The sequence below is a fragment of the Acipenser ruthenus genome, chromosome 6 (genome assembly GCF_902713425.1).
Source record: "Acipenser ruthenus chromosome 6, fAciRut3.2 maternal haplotype, whole genome shotgun sequence".
Lineage (NCBI taxonomy): Eukaryota > Metazoa > Chordata > Actinopteri > Acipenseriformes > Acipenseridae > Acipenser > Acipenser ruthenus.
The window spans coordinates 39,954,661-39,980,386 of record NC_081194.1 but is presented as its reverse complement, the minus strand read 5'-3'; the positions used below and the strand labels follow the sequence as shown (position 1 = coordinate 39,980,386).

Here is a 25,726-nt window from a genome sequence, read left to right as displayed (position 1 = left end):
TGTCCAAGTTATGGTAGCGTATGTCCTGTATGACTGTCAGTTTTCCAGCAAAAATTTGCATTTTTAATGTTTCTGGCATTTTGTGGTTTGGATGTTTTTTGCCTGTTTATCAAAGTGCGTATTATAACCATGCAACTCTACTCTAACCACTTCACCAGCCTGGTGAATGTTGTACCTGTTTAAAGAGTAAGTAGCAAAGTTCCAAAAAATACATCTTAAATAATGCACCAGTACTTTTGTTAACATCCAAACATCTTTTTACACTTTTAAAGTCTCTTTCAAAGCTCTTTTCAAAATGGCTACACTAGTGCACTGGGGTGTGAGATCTGTCCTCTAAATCACTGCAGGAAGAGCGAATGAAAAAAACAACAACATAACAACAAGTGCTCTGGCTTTCTTTTCCGTACCACATCAAGGATTGTCATTGCTGCGTTACCTGTTTGAATCCTTATACTATCAGTGCACTACAGCGGCAATTTTTAAACAGTTGTAGCAACATGTGGGGACGTGGAACACTATATTTTCCAGAACCCTGCTACTTACTCTTTAATATCCTGTTATGTGTGATTTGAATAATTTTCTATTTCTGCGTAGATCAATATACTGTAAAGCCATAAATATTTGTGAGCCTTTTATTATGCATTTTTTGCATATATGAAAAAAAAAAAACGCAAACATTTTTGGCACAAAATCAAATTCCACTAACAATACATACTTTGTATATTGCAACAGGCCGCCAACATTTCTGGAGCATAATAGGTTTTATGGGAGTGATTTGCCAAATATTGTGGTCGCAAATATTTATGGCATTACAGTATACCATGCTTATGAACTAATGGCCTATTTGCTTCTGAAAAAGCTGCTGAAATGACCACTAGAGATGTGCAACTGTAATTTCTGCCACCTCAGCTGTGGATTTGGAAAATGGGAAATCTCTATACAAAATCAGTCAAAAAGGAGACAGAAATTACAGTTGTGTGCACGGTGTTCATTTTTCAAACCAGCTCAAGTCATTGATTCAGCATTTAGGATTCTATTCCACGGTTGAAAAATTGCATTAGTTAATAGCCTAGCAGAAACAGCAATAGAGAACTTTACCAAAACAAATGCACATACTGCATAGGAAATGGTAATACATTTATATTAAAAAAATATACATTGCATAAAGTATACTATTCAAACCTCTTACAATCTCAGTCCATCAAAAACCTTCAACTTATCCTGCTCGTGCACCGATACCTTAAATTCATACTTTTGCAGTCAATATTCTTAAAATATTCAAAATACTAATTTACAGCCACAATGTCAAGCATATTTGCTGCAATACCATTAGCTCTGACTGAAGGCAGCATTGCAGATTACCATGTGAAAAACTTAAGGACGGACAAAAAAACGCCATCTGTACCACAAACTTTAAAAGCCCAATGTCTTGACTTAAAAACATTTATTTGTTATTCAATTGGTATTCTAACATATATAAAAGCAATTATCTGCCTACTGTATGTGGTATTAAAAATATCAAGCAAAGAAAAAAATATATAGAAGTAACAAAATATTCAAAACAATTAAAAGTATTCTTGAATTCCAGTTTCCAAGCCTTGTGAGGGCTTAATATTATTGAAGAAGATAATTTAATAAGATACCCCAATGGCTCTCTGGCCTGTCATGTGTGCTTATGTGAATAGTAACCTTGTTTTGAAAAAGGCAACATTAAAAATGGCCTTACTTCAGTGTTACCAATGCTATTCTTGTTTGTTCATGCTGCCTCAGGGTTGAGGGAATATTGCATGTATAAAACTCAAAATGGCTTGATATGACTAAAGTACTGTACTGTTGTTTATCTTTTTGTATGTGTCCGTGCGTCAATGAGTTTGTGCCACTGTGTATGGTGGTCTTAAATAAAATGTATTTACATGGTGACTGGATGGCACTGCAATTAAATTTCCCCTTACCGTTTTGCTTAAATAGATAAGGTTGCCATCTGGCTTGTGAGTTAGGGACTACACTGAAACTACATGTACTACTATTGCTTGAAACCAAGCCACTGAACAATTTATTTTCATACCCTGTCCTTTGCCCATATGTCTTTTAAGCTATGGAGCAAAGGGGTGTACAGGAGTAATTGTACATTGAGAGAAGACAATATATAATTGTATTTTAGTCAGTATTGTACACCTGGGACATTTATCTTGTCAGATCTTTTTAAGTGTTTGTAGCTAACAAAATATTTTCATAAATCTTCCCTGTTGTGCAATTCTATTGACTATGTAGGAAATGCACAGCAGGTGAGATTTATTGAATGATGTATTTGGGAAAGCCAGGCACAGCGATCAGGAAATAATAAACTGCAGTCTCCACAGGTAACAAATGATCAGCCAGCATTCTCACCAGTGTCTTCAATTCTCGAACCATTTCCACTCCAGACAGATCTTCAGCTACACTTACTGAGAAATCTTTAAACACCTTCTCCAGTTCTGCAATGTCAGTAGCAAATTGTTTAATGTCAAACAGGAATCCATAGTTGGAGCTAAACTTTTGCAGTGAATCACATTGTGTTTCAATTTCAGACTGTTTCAAGCAGTTTGCATTTTATTATTTTGTATTTGTTTTGTGGTATTACTATTACTGTTATTACTGTATTGTTTTGCAGCGTGGATGGGAAGCCCCATCCACATTAAAAACCTTGTGCAGAAGGTGACCATCTCCCGAGTTAATTAATTGGTCACCTGTATATAAGCCTGCAGTTCTCCGTGCTCTGGGTGGGTGTACAGAGGACAGCATGTGAGAGCGAAAGGAGAAAAGTAAAAAATGATACATTATACAGGATCAGTGACAGCATCTGCCCAGCCTGACCTGTGTGTTGTTTTAGTTAAAACCTTTATTTTGCTCTGTGCTCTGTGTTAAACCTTTTATTTTTGAAAATAAACGGTCCCGCAGAGTCATTTGCGCCGCAGTATTTTACTTGTTTGTTTTTCTTCCTGCATTCTGGTCTGACGTCACCACTCAGTCATCCTGTCACAACTTGTATAAAACTTTTTTATGTATATTGAAAATTAAATTGGATAAGTTAACAATAGTTGTATATTTCTATCTGAGATAGTGACTACTGTTTTTCTAGTGACTAAATGCTGTATTTTGGAAAGGATTTGTCACTAGTGACTACAATAAAATAAAACCCAGGGAAACACCTCTACCTTGGTATGGCAAGATCAGCCAACAGCTTTCGGCTTTACGAAGAACTGAGGAGGACAAAGGCTATTCAGTCTTGAACAAAGAAGACTACGCAGCGATCTGATTCAAACATTCAAAATCCTAAAAGGTATAGACAATGTCAACCCGGGGGACTTCTTTGACTTGAAAAAAGAAAAAAGGACCAGGGGTCATAAATGGAGATTAGATAAAGGGGCATTCAGAACAGAAAATAGGAGGCACTTTTTTACACAGAGAATTGTGAGGGTCTGGAACCAACTCCCCAGTAATGTTGTTGAAGCTGACACCCTGGGATCCTTCAAGAAGCTGCTTGATGAGATTCTGGGATCAATAAGCTACTAACAACCAAACGAGCAAGATGGGCTGAATGGCCTCCTCTCGTTTGTAAACTTTCTTATGTTCTTCTTATGTAATTGGGAGGGAGGGAGAAGGCAGGATGAACGGAACAGAGAAAAGTTTCACTGCACGCATACAGTTTAGTTTAGAGAAAACGAAACGTTTCTAGCCCTAAAGGCTTTAGTAGGATAGCTGGCACAGAAATAGTACATTTGCTCATATTTGCAATTTTATTTCTGTATGTATACCGGTATTCATTTTGTTGTTTTTCCTTGATCCTTTGCATGTAGTTTTGTGCTCACAGTGAAGTCGACATCTGCTGCAATCTAACGGCTACATAGGACCCTGGACCCCAGGCGACTGCACGGGTTGCCTGGGTGCTGACACTGGCCCTGGCTATAACCCCTTTAATTGTGCAAGCTGGAAAGTATTTTTTTATAAGAATATAATCATGATAATCTTCATAATTTTCAAATGATTAACCGGAAATATCATTATCACACAACACTGCATTAGCAAATACATTACTTCAAGTTAAAATAAGTTGAGTGCATTTGTTGTATTGTATCTTGTAACTTAAAGAAATGAGCATGTATAAAGGGCAGACTAGTTCAACAATTCCATTTCAAGTTACACCTTTGGAGGAATAGGTTAAAATCTAGCATTTCTTTAAAATGTGAACTATTTATTTTTTCATTTTGATGTTTGCAATTAAATTTGCTAGAATAAGAAAACAAGAAAGCTAAATAATTGCCCAATTTTTTGTCATTTTAGAAATAAAAATATTAGTTGGAACTGAGAAACTTGATCAGCTGGTCATGTGAATGTGAAACACTACTAAAAAAGTGCAGGTACTCATATCCGTAGCCGGTACACTATACATTTATGAATACAAAATAAGTCTTACAAAACAACTGATAGAATATAACCAATTCATCATAAACAAAGAAGCTGAACATAGTGAAAGCTTTGTACCCTTCTGCATGTATCACTCAGTCATGTACTGTAATATAACACTTATGTTAAACCTTAAATGATAAGTATTAAGAAATATTACACTATGCAGTAACTGCTGTAGAGAGGGAGTTTTGTTTCAAGATATCCTAAAACAGGGGGAATGTTATACAAAATGTGTATAAAGAAAACAACTGTGCTATGAACAAATGATACAAAAAGGTCTAAGTCAAACAATGCGCAATGCAGGCTGAAATACCCCTCTATTTTTTAATGTATCAGCCACTACTCTTAAAAAAATGACTTGGCCATTTCAGTCTCCATTGTATTCTCTGAAATCCTCCCCGTACTTTCCAGACCCTGGGTGCTCACCCACAACAGGACCTGGCCATGCTATGGTAACCTTGGATTAGAACATATATCCCTATTATGTTTTTGTTTTATGTTTTTTTTTTTTTACAGATTACTTATCCTACAATATATAATGTATGCTTCTCTGTTGTGTTTTTGTGTAGATGAATTATACCATGATCTATTCCAGAAAAAGATATATAGTATATTTCAGGCAGAAACAGTATAAAAGTAGACAGCAGGTTTTTTTCTTTTTTTTTTAAATCTCTGGCATTGTGGTTCCTACACAATAACAAAGTGACAAATTACACATTTTCATAAAGTAATATAAGTACTGTGGTTTATGTATGCCTTTACATGCAAGTGCAAACTCAAATTTAACTTAAATAAACTGTAGGAAAGGGGGCATTGCACATTTACAGTCCTCATAACAGGAAATACTAGGATCACAACAAAACAAAACCTCGATCACTGTACTTAACATGTTACCTTGCAAGTTGGGCCAGTGTTTGGAAAGCCTAAAAGCACACCTGCATCTGTATCCCGATTCTGACTCGCTTGCCAAATCTGAAGCAGCACTTTACTTTGTTGATCCTGTTTTTTTATGTTAATCCCTATTGTCCCACACATCGCTTTCCATTTTATAAATCGGTGCAAGACAAAGCACGTTGTGATCATTATTTCTACTATTTATCAACTGTGTAATTTATGGCAGCCACTAACGTGAATTGTTGCCTTCAAATTCATGTGTAGCAATTGACTTTCAACAATAAACAACAATCAATACTGGTTTAAGCAAAAAGAAAAAGGTTACTATTAAATGAAAAGAAAACAAATTATACTGTTTGGGTCTAAAAAGAAGTTGAGTCAGCAGTCCCCTTCATTCAATATACACCAGCTCAATAATTCCCCTCTTCTAGGAACTGAAACATTTAAGCTGCTCAGGCGACTCTTAGTTGTAATAACCTTTTTTTCTGGTGGCTACGCTCATGGATGGAGGAATGACGTTCTCTGTGTGCCAGCTATATCTAATATTGATCTTATTATGGTGTTACTCCAGCACTAATACCAAGCATCGCAGCACCTGGTCATGACGCCAGGTGAAGCAACCCTGGGTCAGAGCCATCTTACATCCTGTAATAATGTGCTTCAGGGTAGGTGGTGAAGAACACAAAGGACATGCAGGGTTCTCCACTGCACATATTCAGGTTATCATATCTAGGGCTAATTAGGAAGCTGACCATCCTCTGTTCCACTGTCCACAGATCTCACCTGCCAATCTTACCCTGTTCCACATTCTCCCATCTCATTCATACTCCCTGCTTAGCCTGAGAAACCAACTTGACTCAACTCATCCTCTCCTCCTGCTTTTGCACTTCAGTAACTACCAACTTCCTCCTTTCATCTGGAGCTGTTTTATGCCTGTCGGGGAGCCGAAATGAGACCAAGGCCTCTTCCCTGTTGTACTTGCCCCATGATATCACTGCTACGAAGGGCAGCCTTTGCATCTTCCACCAATTTCTCCCAGTTCTCAATACGGGTTACCTCCCCTTACACGCTCGGCACACGATTCCATCAGTGTAACCCCCAGGCATTTCCTTGTGTATGAACTAATCAAGGCTTCCAGTCTCTCTACTGTTGACAGGGAAACCTTATACATAGTAAGTGGTCACAGCAACCTTGGAAGACCAAACTGAAAGCACCAGACTTTAAGCTTGCCAGGTAGAGCAGTACTGTTCAGTACTCTTAAGCGTGTGCACTGCCTGTTGTCTCACCTCTCCCACTTGGACTGTGTCCTTTGACCCTTTCCGGTCCGATGTTGGACCAAGTCCGACATCATCAAAAAGACGTCAAGCACAGGTCTCTAGTCGTTTTTTCTCCAGAAAAAGCAGAGAAAACCGATAGGAGCCGAGAGAAGGCGAAAAAAAGGGGCGGATCTGAGCAATACACATAGCCCCTGCACCACAGAGATAACACAGACATAAACAAACAAGATAGCTGCTTCTGCATCCAGCGCTCAGAGAATATCACCAACATTTGCAGAGCTTTTTGAGATGTTACTGTAATAAAATAATGACTTGGATTGCATTATTGAGGAGTTTGGTGATAAAACGAGTGATCAGGAGATGATTTATCAGTATGCATGACTATGATGAGGTATGTATATAATACAGCGAACAAGAGGTGGGACAGGGCTGGAGATGCAGTACTGAGTGCCCTGTTGATATGCAGTGCCTTTTAAACCTGTTTTACTGTGGAAAAAAAAATACTTTTAAACTGCGCATGTAAAATATACAGCGCGTGTGAAAATAAATTTGACCTGACACGCCTGAGGACTGCTAAGGGTTAAATGCCCATTGCATCACCTCCTGTGACAGAATGGTGATCTTGGTGATAAATGTCCCTCCCGACCTGTGAGGGCGCTGTGTAAAGAGAACAGAGGACTGGATGGCCTGACAATTCATTCCCAGGGTTAGGTGGAAGTCGGCCATCTAGAAAGGGGGCACAACTGCGATACATTAAGTCATCGCTCCAGAGGGAAAGCGATGTGGCAACCGCAGACTGGAGGAGAAACGGCTACACTTGCTAACCAAGGGGGCGTGGCTAGGTGATCTGTTACTTTGTTTATGGTTAAAAGAACACCAAAGGACAAGCTAAATATTACAGTGAGTGTTTAGTGTTTGTTTTGACGAGTCAAATAGTACTGGCTAACACCATCCGGAGCTGTCACTTATGGCCAGCACTAACCCAGACAACACTGCACCACTGTTCATGAATTAATTGTATATTCACCACTTAGCACGCACTGTGGACATGTGATCATATGTGTGTTTAATAACTGTGTCTATTATTCCGGGACTGCAACCTGTTGTTTATTGAACTGTGCAATACACATCATTGTGCAGACACATGGCAAATTATGTTGACTCAGAAATGTCTTCATCTAGACATGTGGGGAAGCTATAAAAAAAAGGCCAACAAGATGCTCGGATATATTGTGAAAAGCGTTGAATTTAAATCAAGGGAAGTAATGTTAAAACTTTACAATGCATTAGTAAGACCTCATCTAGAATACTGTGTTCAGTTCTGGTCACTTCGCTACAAAAAGGATATTGCTGCTATAGAAACAGTGCAAAGAAGAGCGACCAGAATTATTCTGGCTTTAAAAGGCATGCCATATGCAGACAGGCTTAAAGAATTGAATCTATTCAGTCTTGAACAAAGAAGACTATGTGGTGATCTGATTCAAGCATTCAAAATTCTAAAAGGTATTGACAATGTCGACCCAAGGGACTTTTTCGACCTGAAAAAAGAAACAAGGACCAGGGGTCACAAATAGAGATTAGATAAAGGGGCATTCAGAACAGAAAATAGGAGGCACTTTTTTACACAGAGAATTGTGAGGGTCTGGAACCAACTCCCCAGTAATGTTGTTGAAGCTGACACCCTGGGATCTTTCAAAAAGCTGCTTGATGAGATTCTGGGATCAATAAGCTACTAACAACCAAACGAGCAAGATGGCCTGAATGGCCTTGTCTCGTTTGTAAACATTTTTATGTTCTTATGTGTATTGCCATCCCTCCTTTTCTTTACTGTTGTCATCAGAGTTTGGATTATAAATAAACTACCATTTCACCAGTACTTTGCTGGTCGTCATTATCTTGCACACTGCAAACCACTTTGCCACACCTCCCAAGACTCTTACAGGCTTTTCTGACACTGTTGGCATGGCCTCACCATGAGTATAGAACACCTTATCCACTACATTGCCTTTGATGATGGAGATGTTTCTCGACTTGGCAGGCTTGAACTGCATACGTGCCCATCTAATATTATCTGCTAGTTTGCCATGTAACGAATTGGTGCAGGCTACCGTTGTAGTCATAATGGTCATGTCATCGTGCATGCTCTAAGTGGTGGCCAGAAGCCAGCCGCACTCCTCCCACTACCCATGCTGAGGCCCGAAGCTGAACATTACAAGTTACAATAGTTGCAAATAAACGCGTGGAGATAGTAATGCTTACTTTGTATCAGTATTCTGTTGTTTCTGCACTAGACATTTAAACATTTGCTGAATTGCAAGTCTTGTTGCAAAGTACAGTAATCAAAAGATTTCTTACAATGCCTTAGTTACATGTTTTAGAACACATAATAAAGTGCAACTGGACTCAAACTAAAGTGCAAGTTCACAGTTCAAAACCCCAATTCATTATTCTCAACTAAAGATACTTACCTTTTTAATGGCAGTTTTTAAAGCTTTTTGTTTAAATGCAAAAGGGGTGGTAGAGCCACCAGAGTTTAAATCTTTTTTTCATTAACTAACACTTTCCACATAGCCCATGAGGTTCGATGACCAGAACCTTCGATGTCTGGCTCCTTCTTCCCAGCATCAGGAACTGTGGAACAGCGCAGAGAACCGGCTGGATGGGGTACGCCAAATAATAAAAGGGAGCAGGGGTCCACACTTGGACCTCCCCACCGATTGGTCTCTCGTGTATCGATCACCACGTCTACGCCATACTCGCTGACGTCCATCAGGACAGTCTATGCAGAATCTCGATTTGTCACTGAAGAGGACCTGGCTCCACTGAAGGCGAGGCCACCTAAGGTGTTGTTGGCACCACCTCATCCTGTTGCGATGATGCACATTGCTGAGCACCGGACCCCTGTATGGTCGTCTGGCCTGTAGATGATGACTGTGTAATCGCCTTCTTACAGCTGAACTGCTGATGCGTGGATTGTTACGACCTGCAGTATCAGATGCTGTTTGACTAGCAGTGCAAAAATGATCACGAAGATGCTGCATAATGATCTGCCGATCTTGGGCAGGTGTTGTGACTCTTGGTCTCCCTGTTCGTGGCCTGTCATTGACAGAGTGCATCTCGTTATACCATCTCGCCAGGTTTGAAATTGCTGGCTGTGAGCACCCAAGACCGCGAGCCACAGTACACTGCCCTAGTCCAGCCTCCAATATGCCGATTGCACGAAGGCGCTGCTCTCTTGACAGATGTTGCATATTGGTGTTTTTCTGTGATTTTCTTTGTTGCTTTTATTCAAGCTTGTAATTGAACAGCTGAAATCACACCGATCAATGTCCAATCAACTGTCTCACTAATTAGGTGATTAACTGCATATGTTTCAGTCATAGTCACTCAAGCGTGTCATGGTCAAGGATGAATGATCAAGTGATTAAAAAGAACCAAAAACATTTCATCAATTTCCATCATTTATATACTTTATTTTTTTCTGAAAATACACCTGTCATAATAGTGATAATGCTCAATATACTATCCATTCAGAGGTAGAAAACACACAGTTAAACCTGCTGCTATATAGTCTAGATTAGACCAAAAAAAAGTGTTTAAATTAAGTCGCTGCTGATACGTTGAAGTTGAAAAAGCCTATTGACACCTTTTGGTCTAAATTGGTCTTTTTAATACTTGTTTTCAGGTTTAAACCTGTTTAACCGGTTTAAGTGGAATGTTGCAATCCACCCAAAGTGTCTAGCTTACCTGTAACGACTACATTGTCTCCCTCAAAGATCACAAACACATCTGAGTCATACTTTAGGCCTGGGATGCGATTTTCCATCAGAAAACCCTGGAAAACAAAAACAAACAGAAGAGTTAATGTCACCGAAATAGGGATACAGGATTAAAAATGAAAGGAAATTAGAACCTGTCTGCTGCAAAGAAGAGCGACCAGAATTATCCCGGGTTTAAAAGGCATGTCATATGCAGACAGGCTCAAAGAATTGAATCTGTTCAGTCTTGAACAAAGAAGACTATGCGATGATCTGATTCAAGCATTCAGAATTCTAAAAGGTATTGACAATGTCGACAAAAGGGACTTTTTCGACCTGAAAAAAGAAATAAGGACCAGGGGTCACAAATAGAGATTAGATAAAGGGGCATTCAGAACAGAAAATAGGAGGCACTTTTTTACACATAGAATTGTGAGGGTCTGGAACCAACTCCTCAGTAATGTTGTTGAAGCTGACACCCTGGGATACTTCAAGAAGCTGCTTGATGAGATTCTGGGATCAATAAGCTACTAACAACCGAATGGCCGCCGCTCGTTTGTAAACTTTCTTATGTTCTTATATATTTTACTGCATACTTCTGTCAAAAGAAATTGTGCCAATTGGCCATCTGTCAACATTTGATTTAATGGTCATGAAGATCCCCTCACAAAGAGATGTTTGATTTGGTTGTGAAGTGCAAATCCTTGTAAATCTTGCTCTTCTAAAACAGCAGATACTGGGAAGGAAGACAAGCATGTTTATTAAACAGACAAGCAGTGCTTAATTTGAGCCGGATCCTGCAGGAACAGGATCCGGCACCTCTCAGATTTGACTTTTTTTGTTCCGGTACCTAATTTGTCCGGATCCGGTACCTCTCGCGGGATGATTTATTTTGTTTTCCACTGTTTGCACTGTAAACATTCTAATAAAAGCGATCAGAGTTAAAGTTGCTTCTGCCTCCTCGTTATTTCTCCGCCCCCCCGTAAAAGCGCATCCTACCCTGCCATACCGATTCCAGACCTGCTCTCTTATTTGTACATAGAGGTTATGGGGCAGGCCGGCAAGGTAAGTAACTGATCTTGAAACAGTGGTGGTCAGCTACTGAGAGGTCCCTACATAATCACGTCACGTAGCCTAGGCTAGTCGTCGCTACTGAATTTGAAACGTGTCGTGGGAAAGGAAAGCCAAATCAAATATGAGGGGGAAACTGCTCCTGATGGCGATGCCTTAGCTAGCAGCGCTGTCTGCGCTTAATCCCGCCAGTTCAGCATCACCACCGGCTCGGCGGGAGAGGGGGACGGGGTCGCAGTTCGTTTCTTTTTAGAACCTCGATTCATTTGATTCAGTTCAGTTTGGTGAATCGATTCATTTCGTTCATTTGATTCACTGATTCAATGACACAAAACCAATGCATTAAGATTGTTTATGTTGGTTTATTTGAACCGGAAAGAACGAGTTGTTCATAAACATTAAATTAAATATAGTTTGACAAAAAAAAAGAATAATATATATTTAGAATCCTGGAGATAACATAACAGTTTGAACCATTAGCATTGTTTAGCCATCAGTATCAATCTAATTTAATTTAATTTAATCTTTGGAGTCACCCATTGTTTTTTACAACAACAAAAAAGAGAGGCTCGAACAAGTGGTATTTGTGGAACTAATCTGTGGTATTTATTCAGCACATAGCAAAACGCTGTTTGCCCAATTCCTCTTCTATCCAGTAAACCTTTGGGATTAGTCATGTAATCAATCACATGTTGAAGCACACCCATAACCACAACATGTACATTTTATTTAAACAAAGTTTAAACGTGTATATATTTAGTATTTTTGAGTGTTTAACACAGTAAAATAACATTTAGAAAATGTATATTTAATGTGCGTGTAAAATATAATAGACGTTTAAGAACGTCATCCGTTAGAATGTGCAATATCCTCCTAAAAAGTCGTTGTATCGTAGCTGATACTACGGCGTCATTATTATAAAATATTTAACCGTAGTTGTAAATTGTCATGTATAAAATACATTCATTCCTCAAGGTCAAATATGTAATCACAAGTTATATAATTAAGCCGTGGATACAATAACGTTACAATATCAGTAGGTGTTTGTATTTATTTATTTTGGAAATGAGGTGTATATCTCAATTATTATTATTATTATTAATATTATTTAGTAATTTGGCTGACTTTACTCAAGATGACTTAGAAGTATTAATCATAATTTGTGCAAAATAGTTAATGATTTTTAGTATGTGTATAAAAAAAAAAAACACACATAGGCTACAACTAGTAGCCTATGTGGCAGACTTACACAAGGTTACGTACATAGTAAACTAAGAAGAACTGTAAGAAAAATAATAATTCTGGTGCACAAACTTGTAATCTGAGTTTCTGACAGCGTGAAGCAGCACTCTAGAAAGTACACACCATCTGGATCATAGATATATAGCTATGGTCTGGAGGATGTAACTGACGCCATTTTGGCTCACACAGAGTTCTTATCTTGCACTAAGTAAGCGGGAATTTGGATCCAACATGGCACATACGGTCTTCAGTTTCAGAACACTCAACAAGCTGAGAGACAACACGGTTGCCTTGTTACAACGAACAAATCAACCAGACTCGAGAGGTAATGAATCACTTCATGACTTTTGATAGACTAGTAACTCGACTCCTGTGCGCCACGCAGCTTGTTCATAGGGTGAATCAAAAGAACCGATTCAATGGGGACTCTGATCCGATTCCCATCGTTCACCTTAGTGGGTCATTCAAAAATAATGATTCGTTCGCGAACTACACATCACTAGGGAGGACAGTGCATCCACCGATTAAGTGCCCGGAGCAGGTGCAGTTTGGACGGAGGCTCAGTTCAAGAAAAAGCAAACGCATAACCACTGGCTTATAATGCGTAATTCAAAGCTGGGCTGTACAACATGCAAAAAGGTAGGTAGCTTGTGTCCAGAAAAGACTGGAGGGATTAAACTAGCAAAAGAGTGGGTGGAATGTACAGTAACGTCCTCTGCCTCCGACGTAAAAAAACAACAGAAAAGAGCCCTCAGAAAAAAAGGTTTTTGAACATGCCCGAACCAAGGCCCATTTAGCGGCAGCAAGCATTGTAGCCAAGGCTAAAGATGACACCTTAACACAGGTTATAGTTACACTGTCTGGCTACATTGTGTTTGTCACTTTTTTTCTCATGCATTCCGGTACCTCAGAGCCCCCCGTAACACCCCCCCTCTCGCGAGATATTTCAGTTTTTTTATTTTTCTTAAAAATATTTCCCAACATTAAACCAATGTCACCTTACAATAACTGATTTTGAGTTTCAGTGTTTTAAAATAAAATATCAAACAGAACGAAATTTCAATGTACCATTTGTAATTCAGTAATATGAGAGAATTGGTCAGGGGTCTGAATACTTTTGCAAGGCACTGTATATATATATATATATATATATATATATATACACACACACACACACACACATATATATATATATATATATATATATATATATATATATATATATATATATATATATAGAGTGGCTTGAGTGAGTTACAGGAAAATAATTTCATCCAACTGTCACAGAAACCCAGGATGGAATTGTTTTCCTGTAACTCACTGAAGAGGCCCATCTATTATTTTTTATAATACATGGATACCCTTGTGATGCTAATATTAAAGAAGACGAGGTACAGATCAGGGGTTTTTTTTTTATGTGCTGTACAGATGTTCTATGTCATTATCCGTTTAGTTTCTCTGAGATACAAATTTACCAGCTTAACATTTTTTTTATTTAATGTATTCTCATTTTGTTGCTCATTAATGAACATTTCTGTACTGTGGGTGTTGTCGAGTGAATGAAAACGACATTTTGTCTTTGAATTAAGTCAAATGGGTCAAAGTTCAAGTATGTTTTCCTCTAGAGGAATTACCACTTTTTTTTTTCAAATGGCTCAGGATGCAAATATAGCCTTCATCAATGAATATATAACTATAAGCAACAGTTTGTTTTTACAGTTTTTATTTACAGTAAACAATGGCAATAAAAAAAAAATTCTTGCTGCCACTTCTGGGAACTAAAATAAACGGTAATAGTTTCAATTCCAAGAAACCTGCATGTTCTACTACTGTTTTCTTACTAATATCTGCATGTATATGAACATTATCAGTGCTCTGTGGTTCCTGTGTGAAACACAGTAACCATTATTGATGTAGGTCTGGTTGCAATGGCAATCAGTCTGAAAACAGATATGGCACGAATACAATAGCAACTATTTTTAAACTATTTTGTTTATTTATTTTTGGAATGACTTGTTATTTAGCACTTTTGTAGCATCAATCAGTGTCTAATATATTGCAGAAAATTCTATACTTATAAAAGTTTACCATGCAAGCATAGAAAAGTGTAATAAAGCAGTGAGATATAAAAACATGTTGAAAATCATGGTAAACCATGGTGAACTGTGGTAAATGCACAGTACAACCATGGGAGAACATGGGAAACCTTCAAATTAACCATTGTGAACTTTAAGGGCTAGAATGTTAAAATAGCAGTGCTCCCAGTCATGTCCAAACTCTCCACATGCGCTGCAAACGGGGGCCCCTTCAGTCCTCCACTGCTCCTGTTCTGCCTCCCAGTCCGGGGGTTCCAGTAGGGTCAGAGCATGTGACCACCATCTCTTCCCACGTTCCCTCAGGTGGCTACTGAGGGTCTGCTGTTTGGCCCTGGGACTCCCAAACTTCCCCAGAGAAGCGGCCGCTCCGCTCCAACCGGAGTGGGCAGCAGGCAACGCGGTGTCTGCTTTCCCCACAGGGAAGACACCTTCCTTGGTCCTCCATGGCCTTGAGGAATTCTTCCAAACCACGGTCCCAGAGGGCTTGGGGTGAGGCGGAGTCCAGCCAGACACAGTCTTTCTTTGTTACTAGGGCTCTCTTTCTTTGCTGCCTTTTTTTTTCAAACTACAGTTCCGCTCCGAGTCTCTCTGTGGCGCTCGAATCCCACGCAGGACACTGTATGTGACAGGCTAGCCGGGTGTCTATGGTGGTCAGGAGGTACGAAGGAGACTCAGAGCTGAAGAGCTGCAAATGCTTTTATTTAACAAATAAAAATGGTAAACAAAAGTACAACTCACAGAGCCTAAATAAAAGGGTTAAACAAAACAGTTGCGCACCACAAATAATCAAAAGTCTGGCACTATCGCGGTGAGTTTTAACATACACAGAGAAGGGACTCTAGCTCCCTTTTAATATCATTTGGCTGTTCCCAATTAGCACCAATTATCTAATTTGGGAACAGCCACATTCTCACATGTATTTGGCAGGGATAGGAATTAACCATGTCCCTGACAACCACCACCACAAACCAATAAACACAACACTTATTTACCAGCAGGCCTCTGTCCTACTACATACCCTCCCCCTTAGAATGAACCGCCCAGGGTCTATTCGCTACAAGCAGACACTAAGGGCTGAATAGCTATAGCTAAAATGTCTATGGTGACACCACCATTTGAGTTAATCCAGGCCTAAATGGCAGATTACATCTAAAATTCTACCTCCCCTGTAATATATCACCAGAACAATAGTCGCTGTTTGTAGATTCACAGTTACAGTACAAGTAATAATACAATAAGAGCAAGATATATACAATGACTAGTTCAAGCAAACATTGTAAGATGACAGTGAGGTATTACATCCTCCTAGCACAGCACGTGTCAAATATTCATGTTGGCTTATACAGTGTTCTTAATGTTTCTGCATGTGCATTTACCACAAATGTAATACAGTCTACACATGTTTTTTTGTTTTGTTTCTACAGTACCTGTCAGAAGTCTGAGCTCACCACCAAAAAATCCTTTCACTGCCAAGTTTGTGAAGAAATGCAAAATTGTACAACATGCAGTAATACTGATTTTTGCATTTTTATCATTCACTAAAATGTAGGCCTGGCATTCAAGTGGTGTACTTGCAGACTATCAGGTATTTGTTGGAGATCTGGTAGAAACTGGGATTACAACCATTTATCTACTGACTGCCATTGAAGTTTGAAAATAATGCCTAAGCAACCAAAAACAAAAGAATATCTTTTTTAATTAAATAATAGCTCTTTGTAAAGAAAGCTGCAGACAAAGGAATACTTAAGAAAAACTAAAAATGTCTTGGGGTGCTGTGTGACAGACTTCACAGCTTTGGGAGGCAGTGTGGTCTAGAGGTTATAGTCCCAGCCTTGTAACCAGAAGTTCACTGGTTCAATTCCTACCTGTGCCTCTGACTGACTTACTGTGTGACCCTGAGCAAGTCACTTAACCTCCTTGTGCTCCATCCTGCGGATGAGATGTTAAATCAATGTCCTATTGTAAGTGACTCTGCATAGTTCACAGCCTACCTCTGTAAAGCGCTTTGTGATGGTGGTCCACTAGAAAGGCGCTACATAAAAATAAAGATTATTATTATTATTAATATTATTATTTATTGGGAACAAAGTTAAACTCCTTACAAGGTAAAGAAACCCAATAAAGATTGCTGGAAGTCAGGATTGTAGTATTAACCCTTTGCAGTCCATTTATTAAGTGAGCGTCAGGCGGTCCAATTTACCTTCACACGCGCAGTTAATTTTAGACGCGCTGTTTAAAAGTATTTTTTTTTCACAGTCAAACGGGTTTAAAAGGCCCTGCATATCAACAAAGCACTCACTAGGCATCTCCAGCCCTGCCCCACCCTTTTGTTCGCTATCGCTTTCACAGATGCTAATAAATAAATAATAATAATAATAATAGTCGTACATACCGGTCAATCATCTCCTGATCACTCGTTTTATCACCAAACTCCTCAATAATGCAAACCAAGTCATTATTTTATTACTATAACATCTCAAAAAAGCTCTGCAAATGTCCATGATAGCCTCTCTGCGCTGGTGTGGTAGCACATAGCTTGTGTCCTTATACCCACCCCTATTGTAATGCCAGCGGCATGTATGCTTATTCATGAGATACGCCTTTTTTTTTTTTTCGGCTTGTCTCGGCTCCTGTCGCTCCCACTCGGCCATTGAATGGTTTTCTCTGCTTTTTCCGCTGAAAAAACGAATAGAAACCCGTTTTTTGCGTTTTTAAAATGATGTCGGACAGGGTCTGACAATGGATCTGATAGGAATAATTGCAATGTCGGACCAGGTCTGACAATGGACCGCAAAGGGTTAATATTTACACTTCATTGAAAGAAATGCACAAACACAAGCTACCTAACCGAGAGGATCACGTAAAAGTAACATTGACTATTTCAAACATTGTATGAACCCTACTACTGGACTTTCTATATAAAATCATGTGGAGTGCAGGGTGAGATACAATCTACCATGTAGAGTGCAGGGTGAGATACAATCTGCCATGTAGAGTGCAGGGTGAGATACAATCTGCCATGTGGAGTGCAGGGTGAGATACAATCTGCCATGTAGAGTGCAGGGTGAGATACAATCTGCCATGTGGAGTGCAGGGTGAGATACAATCTACCATGTAGAGTGCAGGGTGAGATACAATCTGCCATGTAGAGTGCAGGGTGAGATACAATCTGCCATGTGGAGTGCAGGGTGAGATACAATCTGCCATGTGGAGTGCAGGGTGAGATACAATCTGCCATGTGGAGTGCAGGGTGAGATACAATCTACCATGTAGAGTGCAGGGTGAGATACAATCTACCATGTAGAGTGCAGGGTGAGATACAATCTGCCATGTAGAGTGCAGGGTGAGATACAATCTGCCATGTGGAGTGCAGGGTGAGATACAATCTACCATGTAGAGTGCAGGGTGAGATACAATCTGCCATGTGGAGTGCAGGGTGAGATACAATCTGCCATGTGGAGTGCAGGGTGAGATACAATCTACCATGTAGAGTGCAGGGTGAGATACAATCTACCATGTAGAGTGCAGGGTGAGATACAATCTGCCATGTAGAGTGCAGGGTGAGATACAATCTGCCATGTGGAGTGCAGGGTGAGATACAATCTGCCATGTGGAGTGCAGGGTGAGATACAATCTACCATGTAGAGTGCAGGGTGAGATACAATCTACCATGTAGAGTGCAGGGTGAGATACAATCTGCCATGTGGAGTGCAGGGTGAGATACAATCTACCATGTAGAGTGCAGGGTGAGATACAATCTACCGTGTAGAGTGTAGGGTGAGATACAATCTGGAGCTTGCTGGTCCAATTCCTGGTTGTGCAGAGTTACTGGTCTTAGCTGAGGGCCCACAGGGAGCACTAAATTAGCCTTTGTGCTCCATCGATCTTTTGTATTGAGTTAGGGAGAAAATTGGCAGGGGATAATTAACTTCATTAACACTAAAAGTTTTATTCAAGCATGTCATATCAAACATCTGTACAGCCAAAACTCTGTATTTAAATGAAAAATTAAACATAAAAAGGTTTATTTTCTAACTTACCACATATAAAGCAGTACTGAAAAAAAAACTATAATAAAAAAAACATTTCAAAAGAAACTAGTGTGTAAACAGGTGTAAACTTGTATTTATACATACAAAACTGTAAAAACAAAATGGTTTTTTTAATTTAAAATGAAAGTAATATATGTTTTCTCTTGTGTGTCACTTGGTGCAGCACTGAATCCAGGTTGAGCTGCAGCAGCCTGCTGCTTTGCAGTTTTCTGATAGAAATGTTTCTGCCGAAGCACTGTGGCCAATTTTAAGATGAAATCTCTCCTACTGATATTTTCCCCGGTGCATTCCTTTACAAAACAAAGAAGTTTTGATGGCTGCCAGGTCCAGTGGCGGTAAGTGCAGCAATGCAGTAATTACATTTGTTTATAAGAAAAGATAGTATAATGCTGTTAGAGAACTGTTGTTACAACTGTGGGTAAGCCCTCATTTGAAAAAAAAGTAGACACAAATCTTGATGTTATCAAGTTAGAAGAAAGAAGTATTTGTATTCGTCATTTAGCAACACCAATTTGCCAGTTTCACTCCCTTATGTCCCTTTCTGTATTTTGTTCTTCAGATCGCACACAGCTGTTACTGTCTATAATGCAATGGAATGTTACCTACAACAATAAAATGTGTTTTGATTAATTAAGACTGTGAAAAAAATGCCCTCTGTTCTATAATGACCTATATTGCTGCTTTAATGAAAGTTTTAAGTTTTCCTTTGTAACTTTGTGGCAATGCATGTCATCTTGAACTTGGTTGGATTCACAGACCCCTATTACCACTAAACACTGACTTCCTAATGTCACCAAATTCTCTGCATTGTCAATATGATGTAACACACACGTATCACGCACATTCCTCATGTTATAGGTAGGGGTCTACCTAAACCGCGAAATTGAGGGGTCACCGCAAAAATTCACCTCTTTAGGGACCAATGCATACCAGAACTGAAGTCATTGTCTAGAACTGAAGTCATTGTCTACAACTGAAGTCATTGTATTTTATCTTAGTAAGGAAGCAAGTACCACTATTTTTAGGCTTTTATAGTGCTTTGAAATATTATCTACTTAGGTTTATTTAATGTTTAAACAGGTCTGCGAAATCCTAATTTTATCCCATAACCATCCCAGCGAAAAAAAGACGTAAATTTACCACGAATTAAGTAGACCCCTAGTTATAGGTAGTGCAGCCAAAATATGGTAAGAATGAAAAGGGTAAGTAAAAAGCTTTTGAATGCTAAAAAGCTGTGCAAAACTAAGGCTCTTTGCATGTCAACGAGTCTGTAGAGAACATCTTGGACTAAACCTCCAGTAACAAGCAGCTTAACAATATTGTAGAAATGTGCTTAAAATTTTAGTTGTTTGATAAGCAAGGTAATACAAAAGAAATGACTAGTTACTAAGAATACTTAGCAAATAAATTACAAAATAGAATCAGTCATATGGTATCTGTTTCAGTTATTTTCTATTTTGGTGATCCAGCTTTGATTAGCTACTATGTATAGTGAATTTGAAATATCCTAAAAGTAATTCATAGGGCCAGGTGATTCTGTTTCATGAGGGCCAGGTGATTCTTGTAAAGTCCCTGCAGTATCTGGAATCAGATGCAAGGCCACATTGGAATGCTGAGACACATTTAAATATACCCTCCCAGAATGTAATATTAATAGAATAATTTGCCTTTTAAAGAGTATATCTCTCCTTAAAAGAAAATTCTAGGTAAACTGAAATTGCTGAAGATACTACTACAATAACGTGGCAAAAAGGTTTAATCACAAAAGATCAGCAAAACCTCTGTGTTCCTACTGTGTTCTGAGACTTATGTTTGGCCTAACCACCATGTGAGAATATTGGGTAAAAACAGTCTTAAAATGGAATGGATAATCATTCAAATATTCACTGTCAAAATATGGTCTATATCAAGAAACGATGTGAATTTCACAGAGGAACCACAACTGCCGGTTAAGCAAGTCTAGCATTAGCATCTAAACCACAGGTTTACAAAAATGAGTGTACGGACTAGTCTGCTGAGATCCTTGTTGTTGTTAAATATCAAGATTGCTGTTTTCTCATGGTTGGTGCATATCTGGGTATTTGGGGTGGAATTCAACCACATATGCAATTATAACTACAGTGGGAAAAAAAAGTCTTGATCAATACTGAAGTGTGAAAGTTTGAGATACAGACCTTTAAATCAGCTGTCTATTGTCAAACTCCCTTTGAAAATTGAGTCAGTCCACAAAATGGACACAGTTTTGGCCCTGTGGCTAAAGAACAGAGGTCTAACATGAAAATTGTATATATAAAAAAATAAATTAGCAACAAAAATAAATAAAACACACACTCACACACCATGACTACTTGATTTTTTGCTTTAAATCCAAATAATGTTCCTAGTAAGCTGACAAATACCTAGCACTTCAACCACATGGACAGACTGGAAGTAAACACTATCCCTACAGAAAAAAAAAACCAATGTATTCAATTGGGTATGTTTCAGTCACTAGAAAGTAATCACAGATAAATGAGGCACTGATTTTAGCTTATCCCATGCTTTGCCTGCATGGTTTTCTGGGATGCAGAATGTTATTAGGGTTATATAATTATGTGACTCTTAGGAGCGTCAACGAGAGCTTGTTGCTAAGAAAGACCATACAATATTATTTCACCAAATGTGATTCGTAAACCCAATTGGTGACAATAATAACAAATAGCAATGCACTCAGGGCACGATTCACAAAATGAATGTATTAGTTTTGAAACCTGTAAAGGGTACTGGTATTTAATAAACAGAAAAACATTCTGAAATATACAGTGTCTTCCATGTTACTTACATGGGTTCATTTCTACTGTAAAGACTGTTATAATGATAAGTTTGTGCTCTCAGCACAAGACAGTGACACTCATCTTTGGTTTGTGGAAACAATGACAAAGCCTTCTGTAAATTACCCTTCTCACTAGTAATACAATAAGAACCGCAAACATGGAAAGTTTCACACTACTACTAGACACTAATGTATCAACGTTTCCATTTCTCTTTTGTATTACTACAGTACCTACAGAAAAAGTACATTATTAAAGTGTTACAGAAGCCCCTGCAGTGTTTACAAGAAACTCATGCTCATACTTTGCTGTATCCCATATTGTCCATATTGCAGCAATATATTTCTCAAAATAACGTTAGGTTATTATCATAAGCCTGGTTCCCTGAAATAGAAATGTAACCATTACCGAATGGGTATTTATCCTTTAATACCGTCTAACCTAAATAGATATATCAAAGCTGCGTGTAATGCTTGTGACATAGTCGTGCCCGCCCCCAAGGGCATAAACGACCACTGACACAAGTATTGTCATCATTTTTCTTTCAAGACTGCTGCAATCATGGACGCAGCAACATTGAAGGTCAATGGTTATATTTCTATTTCAGGGGACCAGGGTTATGATAATGCCGACACACTGTCAGCAGACAGCCGAGGTTCAATGCGGGCTGAAAAAACCCTGCTGTTGAACCAACCTTGGAGAGGGCGCATACGCAGAAGACCCAAAGGAAGGGTCTGGGAAGCTGTTGCCATCAAGCCCAAGAGCCGCTGAAATGTCACTACTATTAGCTTTCTGTTGAGCTGAAAAAGCTTCAGACAGGCGGCTATTCTCTGCACTCTGTCGTCCGACAGAGTGGACAGCATGGCCCTAGAATCCAGGCGTACTCCCAGACAGGATGCTGTATGCAAGGGTGTGAGCTGGCTCTTTACACAGTTCAATGACAATCCCAGCCGAAGACTGGTCTGTGACGAGTTTTGCATGAGCCCCTGCCTGCACTGGAGACTGAGCACAAATAAGCCAGTTGTCCAGGTAATTGAGCACTCTGATGCCCTTGAGTCTCAATGGGGCCAGAATAGCCTCCGTGCACTTTGAAAAGGCACGGGGGGCTAGAGAGAGGCCGAATGGCAAAACCTGAAACTTGTACGCTGTCCCTTGGAAAGTGAACCTGAGGTACCTCCTGTGTCCGTGGTGCATTGACATCAGTACTCCAGGTGACTCCCTGAAAAGGGGCCCTGGGCCTGTGGCAGCAAATTGCTATAACATTATAGCATATATTTCTAGTACCCAAGGGTAACACATGGAGCAATGTTGCTATGCAACCGGCAATGCGTCAACAGTGGCAATGCACGTTATACACAGTACGGATCAAACGGTATGGTACTGTGTAGGGAGCAACAGTAAATTATGCACGGTATGGTACAGTAAACAGTACAAGGTATACATGGTATGGTGTAAAAGGTACGGTATAGTGCCCAAAGCATGGTACACATGGTACGGTGCAAACGGTACTGTATGGTGCACAGATCATAGTACCCCTGGTGCACGGTACACACAGTATGGTGCAATGGTACGGTATGGTGCGTGGTAAGGTACGGTGGACGGTATAAAGTATGGTGCACATGGTACGGTTCACTAAGAACGCTGGTAGATCAGTGACCTACAGTTACCGAAGAAGCAATATACAGGGATGCCCACCTGAATAGCTTCTGGCTTAACACAACACAGCCCTAAGACTGGAGGAAGCCTGCTGTCACCAACAGCCTTCGCAGTGGCACCGCAAGCAGAGACCAGAGCAGCAACGAGATACTACGGGAAGGACTGCAAGCAATCAGACCTGAAGCAGAGCTGAGCCCAGCGACTGCTAGTGAATCGGAAGGGTAACTTCGTTCATTGTACAAAAGTACCAGTGGGAACGGGAGCGATATTGGAATGCCCACCTATTACGCGTTTTGGCTAAACAACTGCTCGAAACCCGAGGAAAGCCTACTGCTACAGCCCTAACAGTCTTCACACTAATTCTGCAAGCAGATCTTAATGTGGCAACGAGACACTGTGGCGAGAAACTGCAAGCAGATTGACCCGGGCGAGCATTTCAGTCTAATGCAGGGCAGCTGAGCCCAGCAGTCACGTTCGTATTTCTGTGGAAAAAGACAGAAAAGACAACAGAGAGAACCATTTTTAATCACACAAAACAGTAACCAAATAATTACTGTTACTTTAATATATTACGCTTCAACCGAAGCTAGCAGCTTAAGAGAGAGCACCAGTAGCTTTTAAGGCTTTCAATCTTGGGGAAGGGGCACAAGGCCACTGAGGGACTGACGAAACAACCATGGCTGAGTGCACAAAACGTGAAGTAAATTTTAATAAAACGTGAAAACAAGCGCAAGAACTGTTAAAACACAAGTGAAAAGTCAGATATAACACTTATCTGTTCGTAGATCTCTCTCTAGGCAGTGAAAGGAAAAATGATGACGCTACTTGTGTCAGTGGTCGTTTATGGCCTTGGGAGCAGGCACGACTACGTCACAAGCACTACGTGCAGCTTTTCAGGTTAGACGGTATTAAAGGATAAATATCCATGAGGTAATGGTTAGATTTCGTACTTGATAGGGAATCAAAATTGTACATACATCATAGGTAAAATCAACAAAATAACTTTTATGCAGGAATGTTTGCCAGGAGGAAGACCTTTTTTTTTTACTTTACAAAATGCTGTGCACATTTAGTTGTACCTTCTTTCCTTTACTGTGTGTTTAGGCATTTTTTTACATTTGGCCACAATTTACTATTTTGTTTTAAATTCTCACTATCTAACTGTAATATAGCTTTAAATCCCGCGAACAAGCATTATGATTGTAATCCCGTTTTACATCTGTAATAGAAGGTGTTTTATCGGTTAAAATAAAAAATCAGAAGCCCTAATTTTAAGGTTATGTCAGTATTTTTTGTGATCACGCGATCCCCTTTTAGGTCGGGAGCCCCAGTTTGAGAAACGCTGTTCTAGACCATGCTTCCTCCTGCAACAATGCTGGTGATTTAAATAAGTGATGTATTGTGGGAACAGGATTTTTGCTTTAGAGAACATGATCTGTATACACTGCAATACTTATAAGAGAAATTCTAATGACGAAAGCTGAGACATGTGTTTCCCACCACGATGTGTGATTAAAAATGTTTAGAGTCGGCAGTATGCTTAAAAATATATTGCAGCGATGAGAGGTGGAAAGATAAAAACAATTTCACAACATGATACATATCACAATATGCAAGTTGCAATACGATATGAATCACATAGGAGGCTGTGTGGTCCAGTGGTTAAAGAAAAGGGCTTGTAACCAGGAGGTCCCCGGTTCAAATCCCACCTCAGCCACTGGCTCATTGTGTGACCCTGAGCAAGTCACTTAACCTCCTTGTGCTTCGTCTTTCGGGTGAGACGTAATTGTAAGTGACTCTGCAGCTGATGCATAGTTCACACACCCTAGTCTCTGTAAGTCGCCTTGGATAAAGGCGTCTGCTAAATAAACAAATAATAATAACAATACAGAACTTTTAACATCTCTGTTGACACTGAATTTTAGACCAGCAATAACATCTTCCTGTCAGTCAGAACTTTGATCGTCAGCTTAAAGAGTAAGTAACGGGGTTCCGAAAAATTACATGTCCCCATCCTGACAACTTTTTACACTTATAACTTTAAAATCAGTTTCAAAGCTCTTTTCAAAATGTCCGCTCTAGTGCACTGATATTGTAAGGATTATTGGCCACATTGTCTAACAGGCAACACAGCAGTAACGGAACAGAAAAGCTCTTCCTGCAGTGATTTAGAGGACAGATCTCAAACCCCAGTACACTAGAGCACTTGATGTATTACCATGTAATAATAATAACAGCAATAATAATAATAACAAGGACACACACAACAAAAATGTCTGCTCCATCTCCTTCCTCAGTTTCATTTGAAACTCTGCTTAGACCATCCACATCAACCATGTGCTCCGCCCTCTGCTTTTGAGATACCCACTTTTTTAAAATGCAGAACTTAATAAATTCATATTTTTAACAAGTGAAACTTAAAAC

General features: G+C 39.4%; 1 protein-coding gene across 1 annotated transcript in view; it reads right to left on the bottom strand.

Moving 5' to 3' along the window:
• The window catches only part of acoxl (acyl-CoA oxidase-like), a 128,785-nt gene that overhangs the window by 11,977 nt on the left and 91,082 nt on the right, over positions 1-25,726 (bottom strand). The window contains exon 9 of the transcript XR_009328890.1: positions 10,365-10,452. The gene's annotated coding sequence lies outside the window, so the exon portion shown is untranslated. The remainder of the gene's footprint in view (positions 1-10,364; positions 10,453-25,726) is intronic.